This window comes from Capra hircus, chromosome 7, assembly GCF_001704415.2.
Source record: "Capra hircus breed San Clemente chromosome 7, ASM170441v1, whole genome shotgun sequence".
Taxonomy (NCBI): domain Eukaryota; kingdom Metazoa; phylum Chordata; class Mammalia; order Artiodactyla; family Bovidae; genus Capra; species Capra hircus.
In genome coordinates, this window is record NC_030814.1 from 51,262,831 (window position 1) to 51,287,565 (window position 24,735).

Below are 24,735 nucleotides of genomic sequence, written 5' to 3' on the forward strand. Positions count from 1 at the left end.
CCCCTTCTCCTCCTGCCCCCAATCCCTCCCAGCATCAGGGTCTTTTCCAATGAGTCAAATCTTCGCATGAGGTGGCCAAAGTATTGGAGTTTCAGCTTTAGCATCAGTCCTTCCAATGAACACCCAGGACTGACCCCCTTTAGGATGGACTGGTTGGATCTCCTTATTAAATAACACATAATATAGCCATAACTTCCATTTATGGAATAACATGTACCAGGCATGTAAGTGTTTTACCTAGTTTATTTTTATCCTTTTAGCAATCCATGATGTAGGTGTCTTCAGTATCATTTTACAAAGGAGCAGATAGAAGCTTGAGGAACTTAAACAACTTGCCCAACATCACCTAATTAGTAAGGAGCAGCTCAATTCACTTTTTTTTTTTTTTGATACAAACTCAAGAGTAACCTGCACACTAATCTTGGCTGCCTCTCTGTACTACTTCATTATAAAATTGAAAGGAAAGAGCTGGAATGATGAGACAGACTCAGACAAGCAGCCACTTGCATTAAGGAAGCTGGACCAGTTGAGCGGCCAGCAGAGTCCACATTCTTGCTGTGTACCTGGGTATTAGAGGGTGGGCAGGTATCTGTGGGAAGGAACTCATTTCAGACCTTAAGCTAGTTCCCATCCCCTTTAATACCAGACAAACAAACTGAAAAGGAGCTGCCCTGTGCTCAGGTGTACTGCACGCTAATCCTGTACTCCTTGGGAGAAGAGAAGCAGTAGCAAATGTTTACTACAAGTCTTTTCCGGGCAGATAGAGAGCTGAGTCAGACACAGTCGATCGAGATTGTGAAAAGGTAGGCAGGCAGCTTAACAGAGGGTGGTGCAGGTTTCTTGTTACTTAGCCTTTCCCAGGAGCTGGGGAGCAGGATGCTCGCACCACAGTGAGAGTGGATATTTAGAAAGAGTAGGAGGTGTCCTGGTGAAGGGGAAATATGCCAATTTGGAAATCCAAGGTCTTGAAGTTGTTGAAAAAGCTATTGAAATGAAGACAGCAAATACAATGGGGTGTGGTTTAGTAGAAACAGGCACTAGCCTTGAACTTAGGAAACTGTACCTTTGAATTTCAGTGTTGGAACAAACTTTGAAAATCATGCAAATGGAAAACATTTTGAAATGTTAATTAATATGAATTTGTTGCCAGAATTTTGCTTCATTCCTTATTTCTTCCTACATTCAATCAGCTAAGCATTCTCCATCACTGCCGTGGAGATGAAGTGACAGAAGAAAACAGAGAAAGCAAAGGGAGTCGGTTGCTGGTTTGGAGTTTAGCCACCCACACATTATGGCTCAGCTATAGATGCATGAGGTTTTGAAAGAATATATGATACGGTGATGATATAAATGATAAGAGAAAGTTTACCTTGAAGACAAAAGATGGGTTCCAAAGGCTGAAAGCAAAAGATAAAAGAGACGAAGAAGACAGTTGGACAAAGAATGAGAAGAAATAGCTGGAGAGACCTTAAGAACACCACTGAGTCAACATCCAAAAATGACCAGTAACCATCTGAGCAGGACCATGTGTAACCAGGGCCCAGGAATAGAAGTTACAGCCTTCAGACATGAAGTCTTGCATGCTGCCAGTACTGAGTAGCTATGATGAGGTCCTTCCTTTGGCAGAAGTTAGCATCCAGCACACTGATAACCAAGCACAAGTGAAAGCCACTGATACCGTGGCCCATAAGTTTGTTCGATCCCCATCTAGCATATCCTAGAATTGTCAAGTATTTTTTTAAATGAAACAATTGTATTCAAATTCTCCAAAATTTATACTCAGTATGTTGTTTTCAACATGTTTCACTTTTATAAAATGGTTGCATTGTTTCACTTTTCTTTTATAGTTTTCTAATTTTTCTGTACAGTCTTCAATAGAAGCCAGAGTCCTAAATTGCTCAGTTAGAAGCCCCTGTTTAAATTTCTTCTCAATATCCATGGCCAACCACTGTCTTCTAAATGAAATACTTTTGGTCTTTTGAATCCCTGATAGGGTGAGACTGCATTGTTACCCATAACCACACGACCTAGTTCAGAATCAGTCTTAGCATCCAGTTTTGCATTTCTAATCAAATTTACAACCCACCTTTCAGTTTCTTCTGGAGTTACATTCAGTTTACCTGCCAGCATGTTAATGGTGGTACACTGATGGATACAGTATATTTTGAGAAAAAAACTTCAAATATAAAGAGTTCGGCATTTTCAATGACATCGTCAAGACAAGTCACCAAGAAGAAACCATTCACTAGCATGGACTCATATTTCCTCAGCTTTTTCTGAGCCCTACCAAAGTCAAAGTTAACATATAAATGTTATACAAACTCTGTAACTGGGTTTTTATATGGGTAGGACTCCTGTTAAATACTTTTGACCAGATCTTTTATGAATAGTACCTGCCAGCATTTTTGAACATCTTTGTTTGCATGACTACTGGTGAAGAATTCACCTGCAATGCGGGAGACCTGGGTTCAACCCCTGGGTTGGGAAGATCCTCTGGAAAAGGGAAAGGCTACCCACTCCAGTATTCTGGCCTGGAGAATTCCATAGGCTATAAAGTCCAGGGGGTCGCAAACAGTCGGACACAACTGAGTGACTTTCACTTTCACTATGGTGAAAAAGCATAGAATATGTAGACACTTTGTATAAAGCACGTTAAGATACTGTGGCTCACGAAGGAAGAGATTAACAATGCTATTATACTCTTTGGGGGTGACTGAAGAAAACAGAGACCAGCGAATGAGCCGTGTTTGCTACTGAAGAGACAGAAGTGGCAAATTCACAGACTTATTATCTATGATCTCTTTTAGCCACATAAGGTCTTACATGGCTTCATCCCAATTCCGCATGAAGACTTCGGAGGCCGGTTTTCCCCAGGGTGGTCTCAAAGCATTTCTATCCATTGTGGGAACCAACACTCTAAAGAAGTAAAAATATTCTGCTGCTCCAGAGTAATTTCTACATGTGTACTGGAACTTTGCATACCAGCAGAGTGGATCTAAATATAGAATTGTCAAGTCTACATCAGCCTCCTTGGACACATGTATACCAAAGAAATAGATACCTAGAGGGGTTGGTAGTTTAGAAGAAAAACTCCCCCAATACATGAACTTACCAGGTGGGAATGAAGAAAGTCTCCAGGGATTTCTCCTGTAGCTGACAGTCCAAAAAATTGCTTACCCTCAATGATTTTCAGAATAATGATCCCCAGTTATACCTGTATTCTAATCCTTATAATCTGTGAATATGCTGCTTTATATAGCAAAGGAGACTTTGTAGATGTAATTGAGTTTAGAATTTTAAGACAGAAAGATAACCGTGGAATATCCTGGAGGATTCAATGTAATTATAAGGGTCCCTATAACAAGGAGGTAGGAGTGTCAGAGTCAGAAAGGGGGCTATGTCAATGGAAGGGGAAGTTGGAGTGAGCTAGGGCTGTGAACCAAAGAACGTGGGTATTCTCTACAACCGAAAGGCAAAGAAATGCATTTTCTCCTAGAACCCCCAGAGGGAAGCATCTTGTTAATAACACAGAATCTTGAGCCTTTCTCTAGATCTACGAAATTAGATTATCTGAATTTGAGCCCAGACTTATCTAATTTTTAACACTATTCAGGCTATGCTATATAGTCAGTCTATACTAGCCCATGCACAGCAGGTTGAAAACCACTGGATCTAAACTGACAGATCAGCCTCTGAGACCACTATCACATTCAGACATGTTAATGTCCTTTACCACATAAACACCAAGTGGTCACTCAGCTTCATAAAAACACTTAAAGGGATTATGATGTCATCACCTCTTGAATAATACAGCTTCCATTTATTTAATATATCCTTAAGACAATCAATGTGCTAATATTTTATGCATTATCTCATTTAATCTTAGAGCAACCTTATAAAACAAGTATTGATAATATAAGTTGTGCATTCTAAGTTGCTCGGGTTGTGTCTGATTCTTTGTGACCCTATGGACTGTAGCCCACCAGGTTCCTCTGTCCATGGGATTCTCCAAGCAAGAATACTGGAATGGGTTGCCGTGCCCTTCTCCAGGGGATCTTCCCAACCCAGGATTGAACCCTTGTCTCTTGATTCTCCTGCGTTGGCTGGTGGGTTCTTTACCACTAGCACCACCTGGGAAGCTAACACTAAAAACGATCTAGGAAAGTTAACTGTAACAACATGGAAAGGGTAAAAGTATGGTTAACATGTAACTGGAATTGCTGTTTTTGATGCAGCTGGGGAGGAGGAGACAGGATCTCAAACCAAGGTACCGATGTGAGGCTTCCCTTGCATATCATCTCTCCTCCTACAGGTGTTCAGAAGGCCTCCTGTCATCTCAGAAACACCTTAGAATATATCTGGTAAAAAAAAAAAAAAAAGTTGTTTCCATACAGGGAAAGTAGAATAGAGCTGAGCAAAGTTTTGGTCCCAAAGAGCTGTAATTCTCAGAGGACACTGACTAGCACTTTGCTAGTGTTTCATTAGGAGGCCTTTACAAAATGTGAAGAGGACCAAATGGCATCGATGACTTATGACAGTGGTTCAAATGCCTAACGTGTTCCCATGATGTGCATTAATGATCTGACTCTCATCTTGTGATAGAGGATGTCTCCCTATTGATAGTTGATGGGCCTTAGCGCCAATTCCACAGCACCCCCTCTCATTCCCTTGGGTACTGTGAGCCCCAGACAGGCTAGGCTTCACCAGTCTCCTCTCTCAACACCGTCTTGCTGCCACATCTTAACTTCTAGCCCTGGGATTTTCATCTGATATTAGGAGGCAGTGCTATTTGACTCCTACTCTATTTCCAAACCGACCATTTCAGCATATACTTTGTATTCTACTTCCTTCCAGACATTCTGGCCTTTGCTTCTAAAAGCCAAATTCAAAATCCTTTTTCTCAAAGTACTCTTGCAGCCTTGAGTTTCTAAACCCTGACAGTATAAACTGGCAGTGGATGTATGAGGTTCAAGGGCATGTAGAAGAGGGAAAAAAAGAGGGCTCTATCTACAATGTTTCAATACACTATTCTTCTCCATAACCATAATTCCCGGGGTCAAGCAGGCAATAAGAGGTGAAGCCAGGAACTCTACCCATCTCTCTAATGCCAAAGTCTAACTAACACCTAGTTACTCACTGGACATCTCTAACTATTGAACTCAAGCCTAAATGCCAGCAAATTCTACCCATAGGTCCTAGATGCGGGCTTACAAGACAGTTGCAAGTTCCTCCTTTCCCAGGACAATCATTAAGAGACCTGAAGATCATTACTTGGGCATCTGAGTCATCACTGAGCTAAGTTACCACCAAGTTCCTTCTACTCTTCTTTACACACATGGGGTTTCTTATTTTTTGTCGTCCTGGACCTACTTTTGAATGTGTACAATTTCTTCATGTGTCCCTCTCGACTTGTGACTTTCCTAAATAAGTTGTGTCATCACAACTAGGTGAGTCCAAAGTCAACTACAGACACTTTTCTGATCTTGTTCATGACACCATATTCCTAAACCGAAGGACAAGCGTACCTTGAGGTATGTGTGCAGATTTCCACTTCATCTGTCTGCCAGATATTTACAAGCTCAGGGAAGACATTTGGGATTAATTTAGGGTGTGCCTCAACTTACTAGAGCCCAAAGAGCACTCACATGACCAGGGCATGCAGAAGTTGATAAGGCAAGGAAAAAGGCTTGTGAATGTATAACACAGCAGTAGATTTAGTGATAAAGAGAATGTGAAGTCAGCACAGGGGAGCCCCTACTTCAGAAACCTCAAGTTGGAGGACAGCAAAAGATAGGGTGGGCATGTTTGCAAAATGATACAGTGAAAGGGGCAGGAGTTTGTAGCTGATCTGACAATAACTTTCTTTGGGACCTTGAACAGTCATTTAACACTCTGAATTTTATTCTTCCCATATGTAAAATAATACAGGTAAACTAGAGTGGTTTCTAAAAATATTTGATTATGCACTTCAATCAGAAAAACATTTCTGCAGATGCATGTGAAATAATGTCTATTTTATTTATTTATAAAGATGTCCATTTCATCATAGGGACCAGATGCAAAAGTAGGAAGTCAAGAGACATGTGGAGTAATAGGCAAGTTTGACCTTAGAGTGAAAAAATGAAGCAGGGCAAAGTTTACCAGAGTTTTGCGGAGAGAACACACTGATCACAGTAAACACCCTCTTGCAACAACACAAATGATGACTCCACACATGGACATCACCAGATGGTCAACACCAAAATCAGATTGATTATATTCTTTGCAGCCAAAGATGGAGAAGCTCTATACAGTCAGCAAAAACAAGACCAGGAGCTGACTGTGGCTCAGATCATGGACTCCTTATTGCCAAATTCAGATTTAGATTGAACAAAGTAAGAAAAAGCACTGGGCCATTCAGGTATGACCTAAATCAAATCCCTTACAGTTATACAGTGAAAGTGGAAAAAAAAAATCAAGAGATTATATCTGATAGAGACTGCCTAGATGGAGGTTCATAACATTGTACAGGAAGCGGTGATAGAAGAACATCCCCAAGAAAAAGTAATGCAAAAAGGCAAAATGCTTGTCTAAGGAGGCCTTACAAATAGCTGTGAAAAGAAGAGAAGTGAAAGGCAAAGGAGAAAAGGAAAGATACACCCATTTGAATGCAGAGTTCCAAAGAATAGCAAGGAGAGATAAGAAAGCCTTCCTCAGCAATCAATGCAAAGAAATAGAGGAAAACAATAGAATGAGAAAGACTAGAGACCTCTTCAAGAAAATTAGAGATACCAAGGAAACATTTTATACACAGATGGATACAATAAAGGACAGAAATGGTATGGACCTAAGAGAAGCAGAAGATATTAAGAAGAGGTGGCAAGAATACACAGAAGAACTACACAAAAAAGATCTTTAAGACCCAGATAACCACGACAGTGTGATCACTCACCTAAGCCAGATACCCTGGAGTGTGAAGTCACGTGGGCCTTAGGAAACATCACTATGAACAAAGCTAGTGGAGCTGATAAAATTCCAGCTGAGCTATTTCAGATCCTAAGAGATGATTCTGTTAAAGTGCTACACTTAATATGCCAGCATATTTGGAAAACTCAGCAAAGGCCGCAGGACTAGAAAAGGTCAGTTTTCATTCCAAACCCAAAGAAAGGCAATGCCAAAGAATATTCAAACTACCACACAATTGCATTCATCTCACAGGCTAGCAAAGTAATGCTCAAAACTCACCAAGAGGCTTCAACAGTAGCTCAGCTGGTAAAGAATCTGCCTACAATGTAGGAAACCTGGGTTCAATCCCTGAGCTGGGAAGATCCTCTGGAGAAGGGAAAGGCTACCCACTCTAGTATTCTAGCCTGGAGAATTTCATGGACAGAAGAGCCTGGCAGGCTGCAGTCCTTGGGGTCGCAAAGAGTAGGACATAACTTAGCGACTTTCACTTTCACTTTATTTCAGACTTCAACAGTAAGTGAACTGAGAACTTCCAGATGTTCAAGCTGGATTTAGAAAAGGCTGAGGGACCAGAGATCAAATTGTCAACATCCATCAGATCATAGAAAAAAACAAGAGAATTCCAGAAAAACGTCTACTTCTGCTTCTTTGATTACACTAAAGCCTTTGACTGTGTGGATTACAACAAACTGAACAATTCTTAAAGAGATGGGAATACAAGCCCACCTTACATGCCTCCTGAGAAACCTGTATGCAGGTCAAGAAGCAACAATTAGAACTGGGCATGGAACAATGAACTGGTTTCAGACTGGGAAAGGAGTACCACAAGGCTGTATATTGTCACCCTGCTATTTAACTTATATGCAGAGTACATCATGTGAAATGCCAGGCAAGATGAAACACAAGCTGGGCACAAGACTGCGGGGACAAATATCAATAACCTCAATGACACCACCCTTAAGGCAGAAAGCGAAGAGGAACAAAAGAGCTTCTTGAAGGTCAAAGAGGAGAGTGAAAAAGCTGGCTTAAAACTCACCATTCAAAAGACTAAGATCATGGCATCCGATCCCATTACTTCATGGCAAATAGATGGATAAACAATGGAAACAGTGACAGGCTTTATTTTCTTGGGCTCCAAAATCATTGCGGATGGTGACTGCAGCCACAAAATTAAAAGACACTTTTGCTCCTTGGAAGAAAAGCTTTGACAAACCTAGATAGCATGTTAAAAAGCAAAGACATTACTTTGCCAACAAAGGTCTTATAGTCAAAGCTATGGTTTTTTCATTAGTCGTATATGGATATGAGAGTTGGGCCATAAAGAAGGCTGAGTACCAAAGAATTGATGCTTCTGAACTGTGATGTTGAATAAGACTCTGAGAGTCCCTTGGACTGCAAGGTGATCAAACTAGTCAATACTAAAGGAAACCAACCCTGAATATTCATTGTAAGGACCCCAATACTTTGGCCACCTGATATGAAGAGACGACTCATTAGGAAAGACCCTGATGCTGAGGTAGAATTAAAGCAGAAGAAGGGGATGACAGAGGATGAGATGGCTGGATGGCATCACCGATGAGTTTGAGCAAGCTCCAGGAGACAGTGAAAGACAGGGAAGCCTGGCATGCTGCAGTCCCTGGAGTTGCAGAGTCAGACATGACTGAGCGACTGCTTTTGTTGTTGCTTAGTCACTAAATTGTGTCCGACTTTTTTGCAGCTCACCAGGCTCCTCTGTCAATGGGATTTCCTAGGCAAGAATACTGGAGTGGGTTGCCATTTCCTTCTCTAGGGGATCTTCCCAACCCAGGAATCAACCCACATCTCCTGCATTAACAGGTGTATTCTTTACTGCTGAGCCAGCCAGGAAGCCCAAAGAATATTCAATCTGAATATACTACATATTATATAAAGCATACCACAAAAAGTTTCTAAATAATTAGACTTTTAAAATAGCAGTCAAATTTTTAATATATTTTCCTTTGTCCCAGTGAGCCATTATTAGCGTCTAGAATAGGAATTAGTGAACTTTTTTCTATAAAGGACCAAATAGTAAACAGCATCCTATCTCCACTTCAAGAACAGTTCTGCTTATATTTTGTTTACTTCTTCAAAATGGACAAGATTGCACTTATCAAAGTGTCCCTGGAAGGAAGAAAAGGGTGGGGGGGGAGCAGATGGAGGGAAGTAGGAAGGAAGAAAAGTATCATGTGTTTTTCTAGCAAATGAAATTCTATTACATTCATCTAAAATGGTACTAAATCATGAGCAATACTGAGACTATACCTCAGTTAACCATAAAATCTAAACATTTGATATTATGCTGTATTTTCATTCTTTCTCTTAAGATTTTCCTGTTTTGTTATTAAAAATCTTTTACTGAAAATGGAAATTGCATTAAAGGAAAGAGACCATGACTGTTCTACACTTGAGCCTAAAGAACCAGAAGCAAGGTCCTTTAGCGCCCTCTTGTGTCTATTATTAGTAATAACAGCAAACCCGCTAAGTATTGTTGCTATTCAGTCCTCAGTCTCAATCCCATGGACAGTAGCCCACCAGGCTCCTCTGTCCATGGGATTCTCCAGGCAAGAATTCCAGGGGATCTTCCTGACCCAGGGATCAAATCTGTATCTCCTGCATTAGCAAGTGGATTCTTTACTGGTGAGCCCCCAGGGAAGCCCCTGCTAATTATTAGGGCTATCTAACAAAGTCTAAGGCATCAGCCTAAGGTATACAACTTTTATGTATCAAAAATGTAAAAAATTAATAAACTAACACCTCAATTGGGCTTCCCTGGTAGCCCAACTGGTAAAGAATCTGCTTACAATGCAGGAGACCCCGGTTTGATTCCTGGATTGGGAAGAGCTACTGGAGAAGGGGTAGGCTACCCACTCCAGTATTCTTGGGTTTCTCTGGTGGCTCAGCTGGTAAAGAATCCGCTTGTAATGCAGGAGACCTGGGTTCAATCCCTGGGTTGGAAAGATCCCCTAGAGAAGGGAAAGGCTACCCACTCCAGTATTCTGGCCTGGATAATTCCATTTGCTGTATAGTCCATGAGGTCACAAAGCGTTGACACGACTGAGTGAGTTTCACTTTCACTTTCAAAACCTCAACTAAATGAAATATGGTTTTTCCAGTAGTCATGTATGGATGTGAGAGTTGGACCATAAAGCAAGCTGAGCACCAAAGAATCGATGCTTTTGAACTGCGGTATTGGAGAAGACTCTTGAGAGTCCTTTGGACTGCAAGGAAATCAAACCAGTCAATCCTAAAGGAAATCAGTCCTGAATATTCATTGGAAGGATTGATGCTAAAGCTGAAGTTCCAATATTTTGGCCACTTTCATTGGAAAAGACCCTGATGCTGGGAAAGATTGAAGGCAGGAGAAGGGGACGACAGAGGATGAGATGGTTGGATGGCATCACCGACTTGATGGGCATGAGTTTGAGCAAACCCTGGGAGTTGGTGATGGACAGGGAAGCCTAGCGAGCTGCAGTCCATGGGATTACAAAGAGTTGGACATGACAGCGACTGACTGGACTGGACTGGACTGAACTGAACTGACCTGGGAGACCAGAAGGTGGAGCTCTCATGCCCTGCAACAATAGCAAAGCCTAACAGAGATGAAAGATTCCTCTTCTTTCCCAGCGACAACTTAGTCAATGAAAATCCATGGATTCTGTTTACTACACCCCTCCCAACCTCCTTTCCCCCTCTATGAAAGAATTCCCCTCTCCTTGCTGTCTGGGAACTTGAATGTGGCTTGCTGGTCATGGATGCAGACCCCAGATTGCAGTTCTCATCCCTCATAAAGCCATTTTTTGCTGGAGAAATAGCTAGCAGTCTATTTTAGGTCAACATTTTGGTGGCACGTACAGGAATTTAGACAAGACCATAGTCTAAACAAGTACAGTACCCATACTGAGCCTACCATTACTCATGGCTTTTCTCCCTGATCCCGGAGTTTAGAGGATGTCTCCTTAGATCAAAGCTTCCACCTGCTTTTTGCATTTTGAAGTTCTCTAGGACTGCAGCCATGAAATTAAAAGATGCTTACTCCTTGGAAGAAAAGTTATGACCAACCTAGACAGCATATTCAAAAGCAGAGACATTACTTTGCCAACAAAGGTCCGTCTAGCCAAGGCTATGGTTTTTCCTGTGGTCATGTATGGATGTGAGTTGGACTGTGAAGAAAGCTGAGCACCGAAGAATTGATGCTTTTGAACTGCATTGTTGGAGAAGACTCTTGAGAGTCCCTTGGACTGCAAGGAGATCCAACCAGTCCATTCTGAAGATCAGCCCTGGGATTTCTTTGGAAGGAATGATGCTGAAGCTGAAACTCCAGTACTTTGGCTACCTCATGCGAAGAGCTGACTCACTGGGAAAGAATCTGATGCTGGGAGGGATTGGGGGCAGGAGGGGAAGGGTATGACAGAGGATGAGATGGCTGGATGGCATCACTGAGTCGATGGACGCGAGTCTGAGTGAACTCCGGGAGTTAGTGACGGACAGGGAGGCCTGGAGTGCTGCAATTCATGGGGTCGCAAGGAGTCAGACAGGACTGAGCGACTGAGCTGAGCTGAGGTTCTTTCAGGTCCATTTTCAGGTTTCATCTCTTCTAGGTAAGGCCCTCTTCTATAGACCTCTTCTAGTGGTCATGGCGTTTCAATCTGATTTGAAACCAGATTGTTCCTGTTGGACTGGTTTGGCCTTTGAGCCTTTTTTTTTTGTTTTTTGTTTTTTGGAACAAGGGCTATTCTATGGGGACTGAGCTGAGAAGCCTTGAGCTAGGTCCCTCTAGGACCAGACTGTTACTCAGAAAAGGTTAGTATTTGGCCTACAGTTTGTGAGAGATATTTGAACTGTTTGAGCTCTAAGCTGTTTAGGTGTTTTGAAAATTATTCTGTTGCCCTAGAGAAAAACTTCTGAGAATCAGACCCCAGTTGTCTAAGTATTTTGTAGGCACCCTCCCTTCAGGGATTTGAGCTGATTTTATGTTTAAAAACCATAGTCTTTCCTCATACATGTTTCCAACTAAATGGATCAACCTAACCAAAGGCAATTTAGAATATCAATGACCATTAAGAGGAACTTTTAAAATACCCAAACTTACTTTTCTTTTTTTTTTTTTTTAATATATTTATTTGGCTGTGCTTGTTCTTATTTATAGCACACAGAATTTTCAATCTTCATGTGGCATGTGGGATCCAGTGCCCTGACCAGGGATCAGAACCCAGATCCCTTACACTGAGGGTGCAGAGTGTTAGCCACTGGACCACTAGGGAAACTCCCAAACTTAATTTTCTTAAAACTAAATTGGACTACCATAGCTCTAAAAGTTCTCAAACTAAATAGAATGTCTATTTTGATGTGTATATTTTGAGGATTCCAACATTATCAGGAGCCTAAAATTGCCTCTCTCTGCAAAAGATTTTAAAATTAACTGATGCAGAGAAAGGATTAAAGAAAGGGAAAATGGAGCCCAGAGCTACCGGCGCTTCCTCCTCGGCTCCTTCACCCCGGGTTCCACCTCCAGTGCCATCGGCTCTGTCCGCCTCCACCGCTTGTGCCGAGCCCTGCCTCCTTTCTGAGGGTGTGTCCCATCCTCCTCCTTTCCTTCTACGCTGCCTACACCTATATACCCTCAGTTCCCCCATACTAATTCTCTCACTAAACTTCCCTTTTTCTCAGCAACATGCCTCACTCCCTTTTCCACTGAACTTGTCAGAATATATTGCTTTAAAATTAAGCTTTCTGAGAGATCTGAATAGACCTTTCCCCAAAGAAGACACACAGATGGCCAAGAGGCACATGAAAAGATGTTGAGCATCACTAGTTATTAGAGAAGTATAAATCAAAAGTACAATGAGATATCGCCTCACACTGGTCAGAATAGCTATCGTCAAAAAATCCACAGACAAATGCTGGAGAAGGTGTGGAGAGAAGGGAATACCCCTGTACTGTTCATGAGAATGTAAATTGGAATAGCCACTATGGAGAACAGCATGGAGGTTTCTTAAAAAATAAAAATAGAGCTACCATGTGATCCTGCAATCCCATCCCTGGACATATATCTGGAGAAAACCATGATCTAAAAGGATTCATGCACCCCGTGTTCACTGCAGCACTGTTAGAATAGCCAAGAGATGGAAGCAACCGAAGTGTCCCTCAACAGATGGATAAAGAAGATATGTTACATATATATAATGAAATACTACTCAGCCATTAAAAAGAATGAAATAATGCCATTTGTAGTAACGTGGATGGACCTAGACAGTGTCACACTGAGTGAAGTAAGTCAGACAGAGAAGGAGAAATATCAAATGACATCCCTCATATGTGCAATCTAAAAAGAAATGATACAAATGAACATACAAAACAGAAAGAGACTCACAAAGTTAGAAAAGAAACTTATGGTTCTGGGAGGAAGGGATAGTTAGGGACTTTGGGAAGGTCATGTATACACTGTCATATTTAAAATAGATAACCAACAATGACCTGTTGTATTGCACATGGAACTCAGCTCAATGTTATGTGGCAACCTGGATGGGAGAGGAATTTGTGGGAGGATGGATACATGTATATGTATGACTGAGTTTCCTCACTGTTCACCTGAAACTACCACAGCACTGTTAATTGACTATACCCCAATACAAAATTTAAAAGTTTTTAGAAAATTAAACTTTCTGAGAATCCAGAGACTAACCCTTCATTTCTCATATTCCCTGCTGCTGCTGCTGCTAAGTCACTTCAGTCATGCCCTAGACTGAAACTAAACTATGAGCCACAGTCAAAGATTTTCCCAAAGTAACTGAAGATTCTCCCAGATTTGCAGAGGAATTTAACGCAATCATTCAAACCTATCAACCTGGTATTTCTGCCTTATGTCAGCTAGTTCATATGCTTGTCAATGAAGGCCAGCCCAGCACTGGATGAAACTGGGAACATTCTGAAAGGTCTCTAAGATGACAGCTGGGAGACCAGACCACTAGCTTATTATAAGATTAGGCTCAGGCAATAACTGGGTGATTTCATCCAGTAACTTTTAGGGTTTTTCCAAAAGTCTATTAATTGAAACAAAGTTGATGTTGCACATAAAAGTCTGATTCATCTTGTTGTGACTATTACAATCAACTTCAGATTATTTTTAAAGAAAAAATTTGGTGTTCCTTCAGATGTCGATTCCACCTAGCTAGGTAGCTTTTAACATTGTGTTAAAATGGATTATTATGGGATGAACCAGGACCTTACCCTTCTGAGAGAAACAACCAGGATGGAATGAGAAATTACGTTCATTCCAGATTTAATGAATCTGCAAATCAGCTCTCTCGTATGGAGAATGAGTCACCTCAAAGGAAAACAGCTAAAATTCTTTCTTTTTTAAAGGGTTTTAAAAATTGAAATATAGCTCATTTATAATATTTGTCAGTTTCTTGTGTAAAGTTATTAGGTTATACTTATATACTCTTTTACTATAGGTTATTAGAAAATATTAAACATAGTTCCCCATTCTAAACAGTTGGACTTTGTTTATCTATTTTATATAGTGTAGTTTATATCTGTTAATTCCAAACTCCTAATTTATCCACCTCGTTTCCCCTTTGGTAATTGCAAATTTGTTCTCTATGTCTGTGGGTCTGCTCCTTTTTTGTAATAAGTCATTTGTATCATAATTTGGATTCCACTTATCATAATATGGATAAATGATACCATATGGTACTCCCCTTTCTCTGATTTCACATAATATGATAATCTCTAAGTTCATCCTTGTTGCTGCAAATGGCATTGTCTCATTATTTTTTATGGCTGAGTAGTACTCATATATATATTATATAAGAATATATGTACACACACATACCACATTTTATGCTTTTATCAGTACAGATACAATTCTTAATCTTCAATTTCAGCATTTTTACCTATGGCTACTTCAGTCCAGCAGGTTGAATTATATGTTCTTAGTTAGGAAGATTCCCTGAAGAAGGAAAAGGCAACTGCTTCCAGTATTCTTGCCTGGGAAATCCCATGGACAGAGGACTGTAGCTTGGCAACAAAGCTACAGTCCATGGAGTTGTGAAAGAGTCAGACACAATTTAGCAACTAAGCAACAAAATAGGCTTTCACTTTAATTAAGGGCAAAACTATCAATATTTTAGATAGTACATATGCTTTTGGAGCAGCTCATGGTTTTTGAATATTGTGGAAATACTATATCTTCCTAATTTTCAACAGAAATAAAATTTTAAATGGCCTTGATGTTCAAGAATTATTAGACACAATATTTTAACCTGCTGCTTTTGCCATTATGAAGATTCCAAGGTGTTCTAAACTTGAGTGTCTGGAAGCTAAAGGAAATCACCTAGTTGATGTTTCTGCAAAAAATGCTGCCCTTAAAGGGACCAACAGCAGCCAAACCTCTGCTTGGTACAAACACTATTTTCCCTAGATGATAACTTAGAAAAATGGTTAGAGAAGCCCAAAAGTTGACCTCAGGAAAGAAATAACCAATACTGAAAGTCAACAACTTTTGGTTTGATAAAAAGAAAAAGCTCTGGTTTGGACCTAATGACGATTCAGTCCTGCTGGAGACTGAAATCACCACTTCTCCCCACTCTACATGCATTAAACCGTTGGTCTAGTGACAATATAATAGCATTCGTGAATCAGCATTGGTAGGGAAACTGAACAAAGCTGTGAAAAGAGCCTTCCTCACTTGTTCCACTTGTCCAAAATACAGCCCAAGGAAGCGTGTTGGTGCTGCTTGTTGTCATGCTAACCTGCCTAATGGACCTTTCATGGTCCGGCAAATGGATTTCATACACCTCCCCATCTCACGGATACAGGTATGTTTTAGTCATGGTCTGTATGCTTTCGCACTGAACTGAAGCCTTCCCGTGCAAATAGATTACTGCCTCTTCTGTGGTTAGTATCCTCTTAGGAAAGATTACTTCTACCTGATGAAATCCTCTTCAACTTTATAGTGTTCAAAGAACCCATTTTAAAAATCAGGCATTCAACAAGTCTACATCATTTAACTGGTTTTACACTTCCACTATGCTTAATACCCTCAAATCCTTTGGCTTAGTTGAACACACTAATGTCATTATTAAGACTCAGTTGGTAAAATTTGTAAAGACCCTTGACCTAAACCATAGCCATTGGTCCTTTTAAATCTTAGATCCACCTGTTTTGAAACTCATGAACTCTCACCCTTGGAGACAGTCACAGGACATGCAAGACAATTGTCCCTGCCTTTTGTGGCCTACGATGATAAAAGGAAAGATACTCTACTGTTACTAAGGTCTAATTGCTTCTATTAGAAATAATCATGATCTGGTGGAACAGTCTTTTCACAAGGTACTCTCGGGAGGTAAAGATCTTAAATATCACACCTTGCAACCTGGAGATTTCATCTATTGGAGAAGATACTTCCAGAAAGACTCTCTTTGGCAGGTCCTGCTAACAACCCTCATGCCTCCAAATTCAAGAGAATAGACTCTTGAATTCACACCTTATGAAAGCACTGAAGCCTGACTAGACTTGCATGTCATCTGGTGACCTGAAAGTAAAGATGTCCTTGAATTAAAGCAGACCACATTTGATGAGACCACTTTCCCAGGTTATTCAGAACAGAACCATTGGAAGTTTGTTACCAAACCTCTGATGATGGCATAATGCTTCAGATGATCTCCAATATCTATGACTTGATAACTTATGGACTTGAGATAGAAAGTCCCCGAGAGTTCTTCCTCCTACCCCTCCTTGTCACTTGAACGTGAACTCAACAGGTTTCCAACCTGTACACCAACATGAGACACCATGCCTCAGAAAGGTCCTTCTAGGCATGAGAGAGAAAAAGCAACTGAAAGTGGAAAAGCTGAGTTGATCAGTGATGATCTTGATCAAAAGGAGAAAAAGTAAGAAAAAAACTTAATAAACAAAAATATCAATTAAATAGGAGAACAGAATGGGGAGCTCCCATGCCCTTGAAAAGAATACAATAGGAAGGACCTTTTTCCTGGCAAGGACTGAGCCAATGAAAAGCCATGGGCTTTTTTGTTTAGAATAGGCCTCCCAACTTCTTTCTTTAAAAGAATTCTTTTTCCCTTTCTCTTCAAGGACTTGCAGTGGCTCTGGCTACAAGCTCTAAATTTCAAGTCTTTCTGATCCCAAATAAACCCATTTTTGCTGGAGAAATAGGTCTATTTATTTTAGGTCAACAAAGGATACTATTAAGAAAGTGAAAAGACACATACCAAATGAGAGAAAATGTTTGCAAATCATACAGTCTATTCGTGTTATTGTGATGCTTACACTCTAAAAGTCACTAGTGAAGTGTAAAAGTCACTCGGTTGTGTCCAACTCTTTGGAATCTCATGGACTGCATAGAATTCTGCCTGGAGTTCTCCAGGCCAGAATATTGGAGTGGGTAGCTTTTCCTTCTCTAGGGGATCTTCCCAACCCAGGGATCAAACCCAGATCTCCCACAGCACAGGTGGAATATTTTACTAGCTGAGCCACAAAGGAAGCCCAAGAATACTGAGGTGGATAGCCTATCCCTTCTTCCTGACCCAGGAATCAAACCAGGGTCTCCTGCATTTCAGGCAGATTCTTTACCAACTGAGCTATCAGGGAAGCCCCTAAAAGTCACTACAAACAATGAATTAGAAAAAATGAAATATTGCTCCTAGGTACAGACAGATAGATGGATAGAGTTTAAGATGGAGACATATACATATATATATACACACACATATATATATACACACAAGTTTCATGTAGCAAGAAGAGAAATAAACAGAGAGAAGCGATCCCTTCCCTACACACACACGTATATTTGATGTATGTGTATCCTTTCTCTATACTTTTAGAAAGAGAAAACAAAGTTCATAAGAGTTTAGTGACTTGCCTGAGGTAAATTGCAGAGCTGGGAATCAACTGATAAGGGACTATTATCAGAATATATTAAGAACTGTTATAACTCAACAAGAAAAAAGTAAACACAATTTTTAATATAAGGTTACAGACTTAAAAACACATTTCTCCAAAGAAGATATACAAATGGCCAACAAGAACATTAAAAACGAGATCCACATCATTAGTTATAGGGAAATAAGAATCACAACTTTAAGGAGGTACCTTTTTATACCAATTAGAGTGGCTATAATTTTTTTAAAGAAGAAAGGTGATAAGTTTTGGCAAGGATGTAGAAAATTGGAATCTTCACACATTGTTGACAGGAGTATAAAATGGTGCAGTCACTGTGGAAAACATTTGACAGTTTCCTAAAACATTAAACATAGAATTACCGTGTGGCCCAGCAATTCCACTTCTAGCAGAGTTGCAAGAGAATTAAAAACAAGCATTCAGACAAAAGCTACAGCACTATTCACAATAGCCAAAACGTGGAAACAACCCAAATGCCCATCCATAGATAAGTGGAGAAACCAAAGTGAGATATCTATACAGAAATTATTCAGCCATATAAAGGAATGGTATGCTGATCCATGCTACAACATGGATGAATCTCAAAAACCTTTGCTACGTGAAAGTAGATAGATACAAAAGGTCACTATTGTATTATTCCATTTATTTGAAATATTCAGAGTGAGTCCATCCATAGAGACAAACAGCGCATTAGTGACTGCCAGGTCCGGGAATCATGGAGTTGAGGAGTGACCACTTAATGGGTAAAAAGTTTCTTTGGGGGTGATAAAAATACTTTGGAAATAAATAGAGGTGATGGTTTCACTCTATAAGTACTAAGCGACATTAAACTGTACAGTTTAAAATGGTTAACTTTATATTACATGAACTTTACCACAGTAAAAAAAAATAATAAAAATAAAAAATGAACCACCAAAATGTTGGATTTGAAACCAAAAGAAAAATTCCTTCTTTTTCTCAATATTGTAGCATCTATAACATGTCAGCTCAGAAACAATCAGATGGATACCTACTTCCTGCCAAGTGGACAGAGGAACTGAGAGAAACCTCTTCTAGAGAGAAGTAAAGAAGAAGTATAATCTATAAGCAGGAGCATAAATTCAGGATGGAGAGAGAAGACAGATGATATTTCAGACCCTAGTTTCAGTTCTTTCTTCTGCCTGTGGACTTCTTGAGACATCTTCTGACCCATATGATTAACTTTTTTTTTTCTTCAGAGTCTGTATTCTACCACTTGTAATCAAAAGTGTCCTATCTAATGCACAAATTCAGCTGAAGGATTACTTTTGCCATGAAGCCTACTGTGAACCAGACAAATTACTTCATTTTGAAATGTGCTGTAGAAATGCTGACTCTTAAGATTTGAAAATACCTTAATGGTTCTTTTTAGTAAGCCACACCCCCCTGCGCTATCTCTTCCAGTTATCAGAAGACTCTGCTTAAGAAAGCCAACTCAGGAAGACTTACTATCTCCAAGGAAGATTGTCCCATATTTGGGTAACTTTGATTGTTAGAAAATTATTCTGTGTAAATGGGCAGAAATTTGTTCACCCAAAATAAAATAACATATGGAATCATTTAAAAAAAGAGAGAGAGAAGGAAAGTCTTTTCTTATGACAACTATGTAGCAATTTGAAGACAGAAACAATACCTCACCCTACTCCTTCCTCTTTCCTTTGTGTATAACACACACCCACATCCACACACAGAGAGTCTTCTCTCTGTATATATTATTTCCTTCCCTACCCCTATCACAATATCTTAGAACAGCTGAGATGATATGTTGTAACATCAGACTTGGATTTGATTTCAACTCTGCCTTTCTTGATGTGTAACTCTGGACATATCAGTTACTCAGAGTCCCAGTTCCCTCATCTGTGAAATGAGCATAAAAACAGTATTCAATACAAAGGGTTGTTGTGAAGAGTAAATGAAACAGTTCAGCATCTGCCACAAGTAGGCATTCAGTAAATGCTATTATTATCATCTTATTAATAATATTATTAATACTTGCTATTCTGAATGCTCTTATCTGTCAATCTAGCTTTATTTGATAATGTCTTTAAATTGTTCGCCCAGTTGATATTGATACAAGGCAGAGTAAGACCTTGAATCCAAGAATTTTGGCCCGGAACACCAGCTATACTAGCAAAGCTCATTATTTATCCATAAGGTAATGCTCAGCAATACACCATGGCTTCTTTGGCTATGCTCTCTCAAGGAAAGGACAAGCAATTCAAAATGAGACCCAATGGTGGGAAGTCAGTATTTTCAAAGGCAATTTTCCTCCAAGTGCAAGACTCTCCATAAGTTTTAAAGGGCAACAAGTCATGGGGATGCAATGTATAAGGTGACTATAAACAATAATATTGTATTGTACATTTGAAAATTACTAAAAGAAAAAGGTAAAATTAAAAAATAAGAAGATTAGATAGGTGGTTTGGTCAGTAACACAAATTTAGGGCACAAGAGAGGCACTTATGTGCTTGAAGAAAATATGAAGCAAAAGCTTTCAAGAGTGATAACCAGAAAACAAGCAACCTCTTTCAGCTAACTGCCCTATGTCTGTTCTACCACAAACTTCACATCTCCATATCTGCACTGTTAATTCAGTCATTCCCTTGGAGAGATCAAAACAAAGTATAATCAATTCAAACTATGGATGTATTAATCCATGTGTTCATTATCTTTTACCCTTCCCTATTGTATTAAGAAAATTCCACATTATTCTGGTTTTTTCACTACACTTCAATCACTCCCCAACTTCAAAAGAGATATTCAGCATGCCCCAGTTCTGCTTCTGAATCATTTTTTGACATAGCGTTGGCAAACGAAAAGAGAGACGAATGGAGAAGTGAAGAGAGAGAAAGGCAAATGTTCACTCAATTAAGAGCATAAAATATAAAGGCTAAAGGATAAGATTAAAGAAGAAAAACGAAAGGTTACTAAAGCTTAGTTTTGTTTTGCATTTTTAATCACAATGAGCTTCATGGAGGATTGAAGTGCCGGCAGCATGTGAGAGAGGTGAAGACTGGGTAGAACAGGGACAGGGCAGGTCAATAGGGAGACTGAGTATGAATCACAGCCCTGTTGATGTTTGCCAAGAGATTCAAGTAGTTTGAAGACAAATGCATGGAAAACTTCAGCCTGCTGGAGTCCTCAGGTTTATTCTGGCTAGAGCAAAACTTGTCAGAGTCGCCCACATGCACCCATCTTGCTGGAATGCACACTTCTAATCCCATTTGCTACTCTCTGCCCCAAAACAGAACTGGTCATAGAAATCATTTTCAAAACACTGATAAACTGGGATGAAGCAATTTATGCTCCCTGGCCACTTTTATGTAATAAAAACAGAAACCTCTTATACACATGCTGCTCTCTACAGCTTCTTTTTTCATCTCATTTGAATTTCATAACATTCCTGGAAAGCAAGCAAGGGTCATGACCACTGTTTTACAAAAGAAAGGAAAGGGGGATCATAGAAGTTGCATGGCTTTCACAAGGTCACATCATCCATGCGCAGCAAAACTGAGTTTTAATTTTGATCTCTGACTACTGTCAGGAAGCATTTAACAGGAGGCTTCCTGTGTGCTGTTTTGGATCTGTCATGAATCCTTTGTTCTTTATTAATTCCTGAATATTCAGAAATTAAGAGGAATGGCAAACCGCTCCCAGGGCTGAGGAATGCATGCATTTCCTACGTTAGTTTTTCCATATGGTGATAAGTAACTATTTACGACCCTCTTCCTTTTTATGAACCATACGGTAAAACTGATTATTTACAACCCTCTCTCTTTGATATGGATTGCCTTATGTTTCCTTGATAATTTGTAAGTCTGGACTTTTGATCTTTATCTTTGCTGAACTAAGCTACCTTGTAAGACAGTATACATACCCACACTATGTTGAATAAAACACCCTTGTTCCATCAGAGCTTGGGTCCACGTGTCTTTCTTTCTTTCTCTCTCTCTCCCCTCAGCTAATTCTCTGGAGCGTAGAAACCCATCGTGCTCACTCTCCTGCCTGGGCTTCTAAGACCCTCTCGAGAAGGTGCACTGTGCCTTCACCCCCTCAAAAGGGCGCACAGTGCCTTCGTGAGCTACGCAAGCCCTGTGTCAAGGGCATTATTGGTTTTCTGCGTAAACCAAGGAATATCAGCCTCTTTCTCTCTCTCTTTCTTATCATCGACTCTGGACCACCAGGTTCCAGTACGTTAAAGGACCTCAATCAGTCTACAGAGTTCCATGGGACTTGTCACCATACACCATGCTTCTCCACTGTTCAAACATGCTTCAAATACTATGTAATGGAGACCACTGAGTATTCAGAGGCAAAGACACTTGGCTTTGAGCTTGGAGAACTTGGTTCCAGTCCCTACATTTCTATAACTTTGGAGAAGTCATTTTTCCGCTCTAGGCCTATGTTTATGAACTTTTTCATTCAGTTGTATTTTAGAACTCCAATATTCTACATTAGTGATGAAAATAGCTATTTTCACTGAATGCTTATAGAAGGCAGACCGTAATAACAGGTTCATGGATTTATTATCCAGTTAATCTTCATAAGCTTCCAAGGTTTCAGAGAGGTTAAAGTAACTTTCCCAAACTGGTAGCAGGATCAGGATTTGAACAGAGACATCTGACAGGTTCCTTTATCATGATACAATATAGGTTCAATCTCTCTTGCTGAATTATCAAAATATGTGAGTAATTATGAAAGAGGTAGACCATTCTAAATTCATAGGTGGCAGTCTTACTAAGGGAATTGTAAGGTTCAAGGCTTGTCTTACATACCACAAGATAGGTAGATCTCTGCACCTGCCTGCCAGCATCTTAAATGTTTATATTGAAGCCTTGAAGAGGGTTCAGTCATGCATCTAGTCCCAACGGTCTTAAGAACTTACTACACTTTCGAGGCTGTGGCTTGCAAATGGCTCCTGCTACGGGACTGGTGGGGAAAACAGGTATTCCAAGGGCAGGGGAGAAGGTGAGGAGACTCCAGTTGCCTGGGTCCACCCCTCAGGTCAACCAGCAACCGTGTCATCTGGATGACCTCTTCCCCCAGGTTTGGCTCTGAGTTCGCCTTCCTCTGAATCTGTATTCTTAAAAACTACACGGCACCGCCTATATAAGCGGGACTTTAGCCTGGTTCTTAGACCCGAGCCTCTGTTTCGAATCTGGACATGTAGAAGAATTTCTTTGAACGTGACCATAATTTCCTTGTCCATGACCTCAGGACCATTTTTTCCATGCCCACTATCTATCATTGCCATATCTCCTGTCAGAATTGCTGGTGCATTACTATCTACTTTCCTTTTCACTGCACTGAACCAAGACCCACTGGCTTTTACAGTTTCTACTGACCAGTTTACAGGAAAGGAAACTTTAGGAACTTGATAAAGAATCCTCCTTTTCTTCACATTAAAGGCTTGGGAACTTTACACAGGAGGGTGTAGGAGGGTGGATAATCTCAAAATATCTGTTGACACAGCTTTGGCCTTTGTTCTGGATTGTGGCCATATTTTTGAAACCCAGAGTCAAGCAAGTGGGACAGGTTTGGGCACTTAATCTATGTCAGTAGGCCCTCTTCAAGCCAAATGTAGGACTCCCCCGATCCTTACACTGGGAGAGGAAGCCCACCCTTCACTGGGGAAAACACCACTTCTAAATCAAACAAGAAAAGCACTAGAGTTCACCTCTGAACTTCATGGCATGAACACATGGTCCTCTCCTCCCCCACAGGCAAGTGGACATTTCCTACACAGCTCAGATATAATCCTAGTATTCAGATCATGACAGAGTCACCAGGCTGACCCCACACCTTCTGACAGAGGCAGAAACTGAGGCCAAAGACTCGCTCAGTGTCAGATGACTCCCACCAATGGTGTGCCTAGATCCCATGCTCTTTTATTAAATTTTGATGCCTCCATTTGGGAAACCTGATACCCACTGGGAGTTGTCCTGACCAGCAACTGAGGGGAACTCGTAGAAAAATCCTCCTTCCTGCCTGACTTTTCTAAGATAGACTCACAAACTTTAATATTTACAAATGGCCTTAAAGAACCAGTCTGACATCTCCCCAAATTGCTGTGACAGAAAGAGAGAGAGAACGAAGGAAAGAAGGAAAGAAAGAAAGAGAGAGATGGGGCAGGAAGGAAAGGAAGGGAGGAGAGAAGGGAGGAGGAAAGAAGGCTTTGTCAATAACGGACAGAAATGCCAGATTATTCCAAACTGAAGGAGTGTTTTACTTCAGACTTCTTGAAGGCTTTAATATAGTAAAAGTGTACCATGCTCTGTCGATAGAGAAATAAGTGCGCCAACTTAATTTGTTACACCTATCTTTTTTATTTTCTCCATGGAGAAGCACACAAATTTTGGTGTTCTATGAAGCACATTTCAGGATATGCTAATGTATAATCCAGTATTCTTCAAATCCCATCCGCAATGTTCAGAAAGTTGAAACGACTTAAGTCCTTGTGGTGTGCATTTAAAAGAAAGAGGCATGATGATCCATGAAACACTGAAAAATAGAAAAATCATGACTTATTTAGCTATGCGATTGCAATCCTAAAAGTTAAAGTATTTTTTAAGTGCCGCAGTAAAACATTCTTACAGGGAGTTGGTAGGAAAGAAAAAAAAACATCAGGTCTGAAGGGGAAGAGGATGAGGATGAAAACAAGATAATAAAGATAATGTGGAGGATGGAGCTGGTCCACCCAAAGAACATGAGGAAGAGAAGGAAGAGGAAAAGAAAGAGGAGAATGAGGGCAGATGAATCGAGTTCAGGATTGGGAAAGGGAGCAGGGGAAATAGACCTCATATTCAAAGAAAGAAGAATTTCAAGATG

At 40.2% G+C, this 24,735-nt stretch overlaps 1 pseudogene; it reads right to left on the minus strand.

Annotated features, from left to right (window-relative positions):
* Positions 1,739-12,599, minus strand: LOC102170696 (annotated as a pseudogene).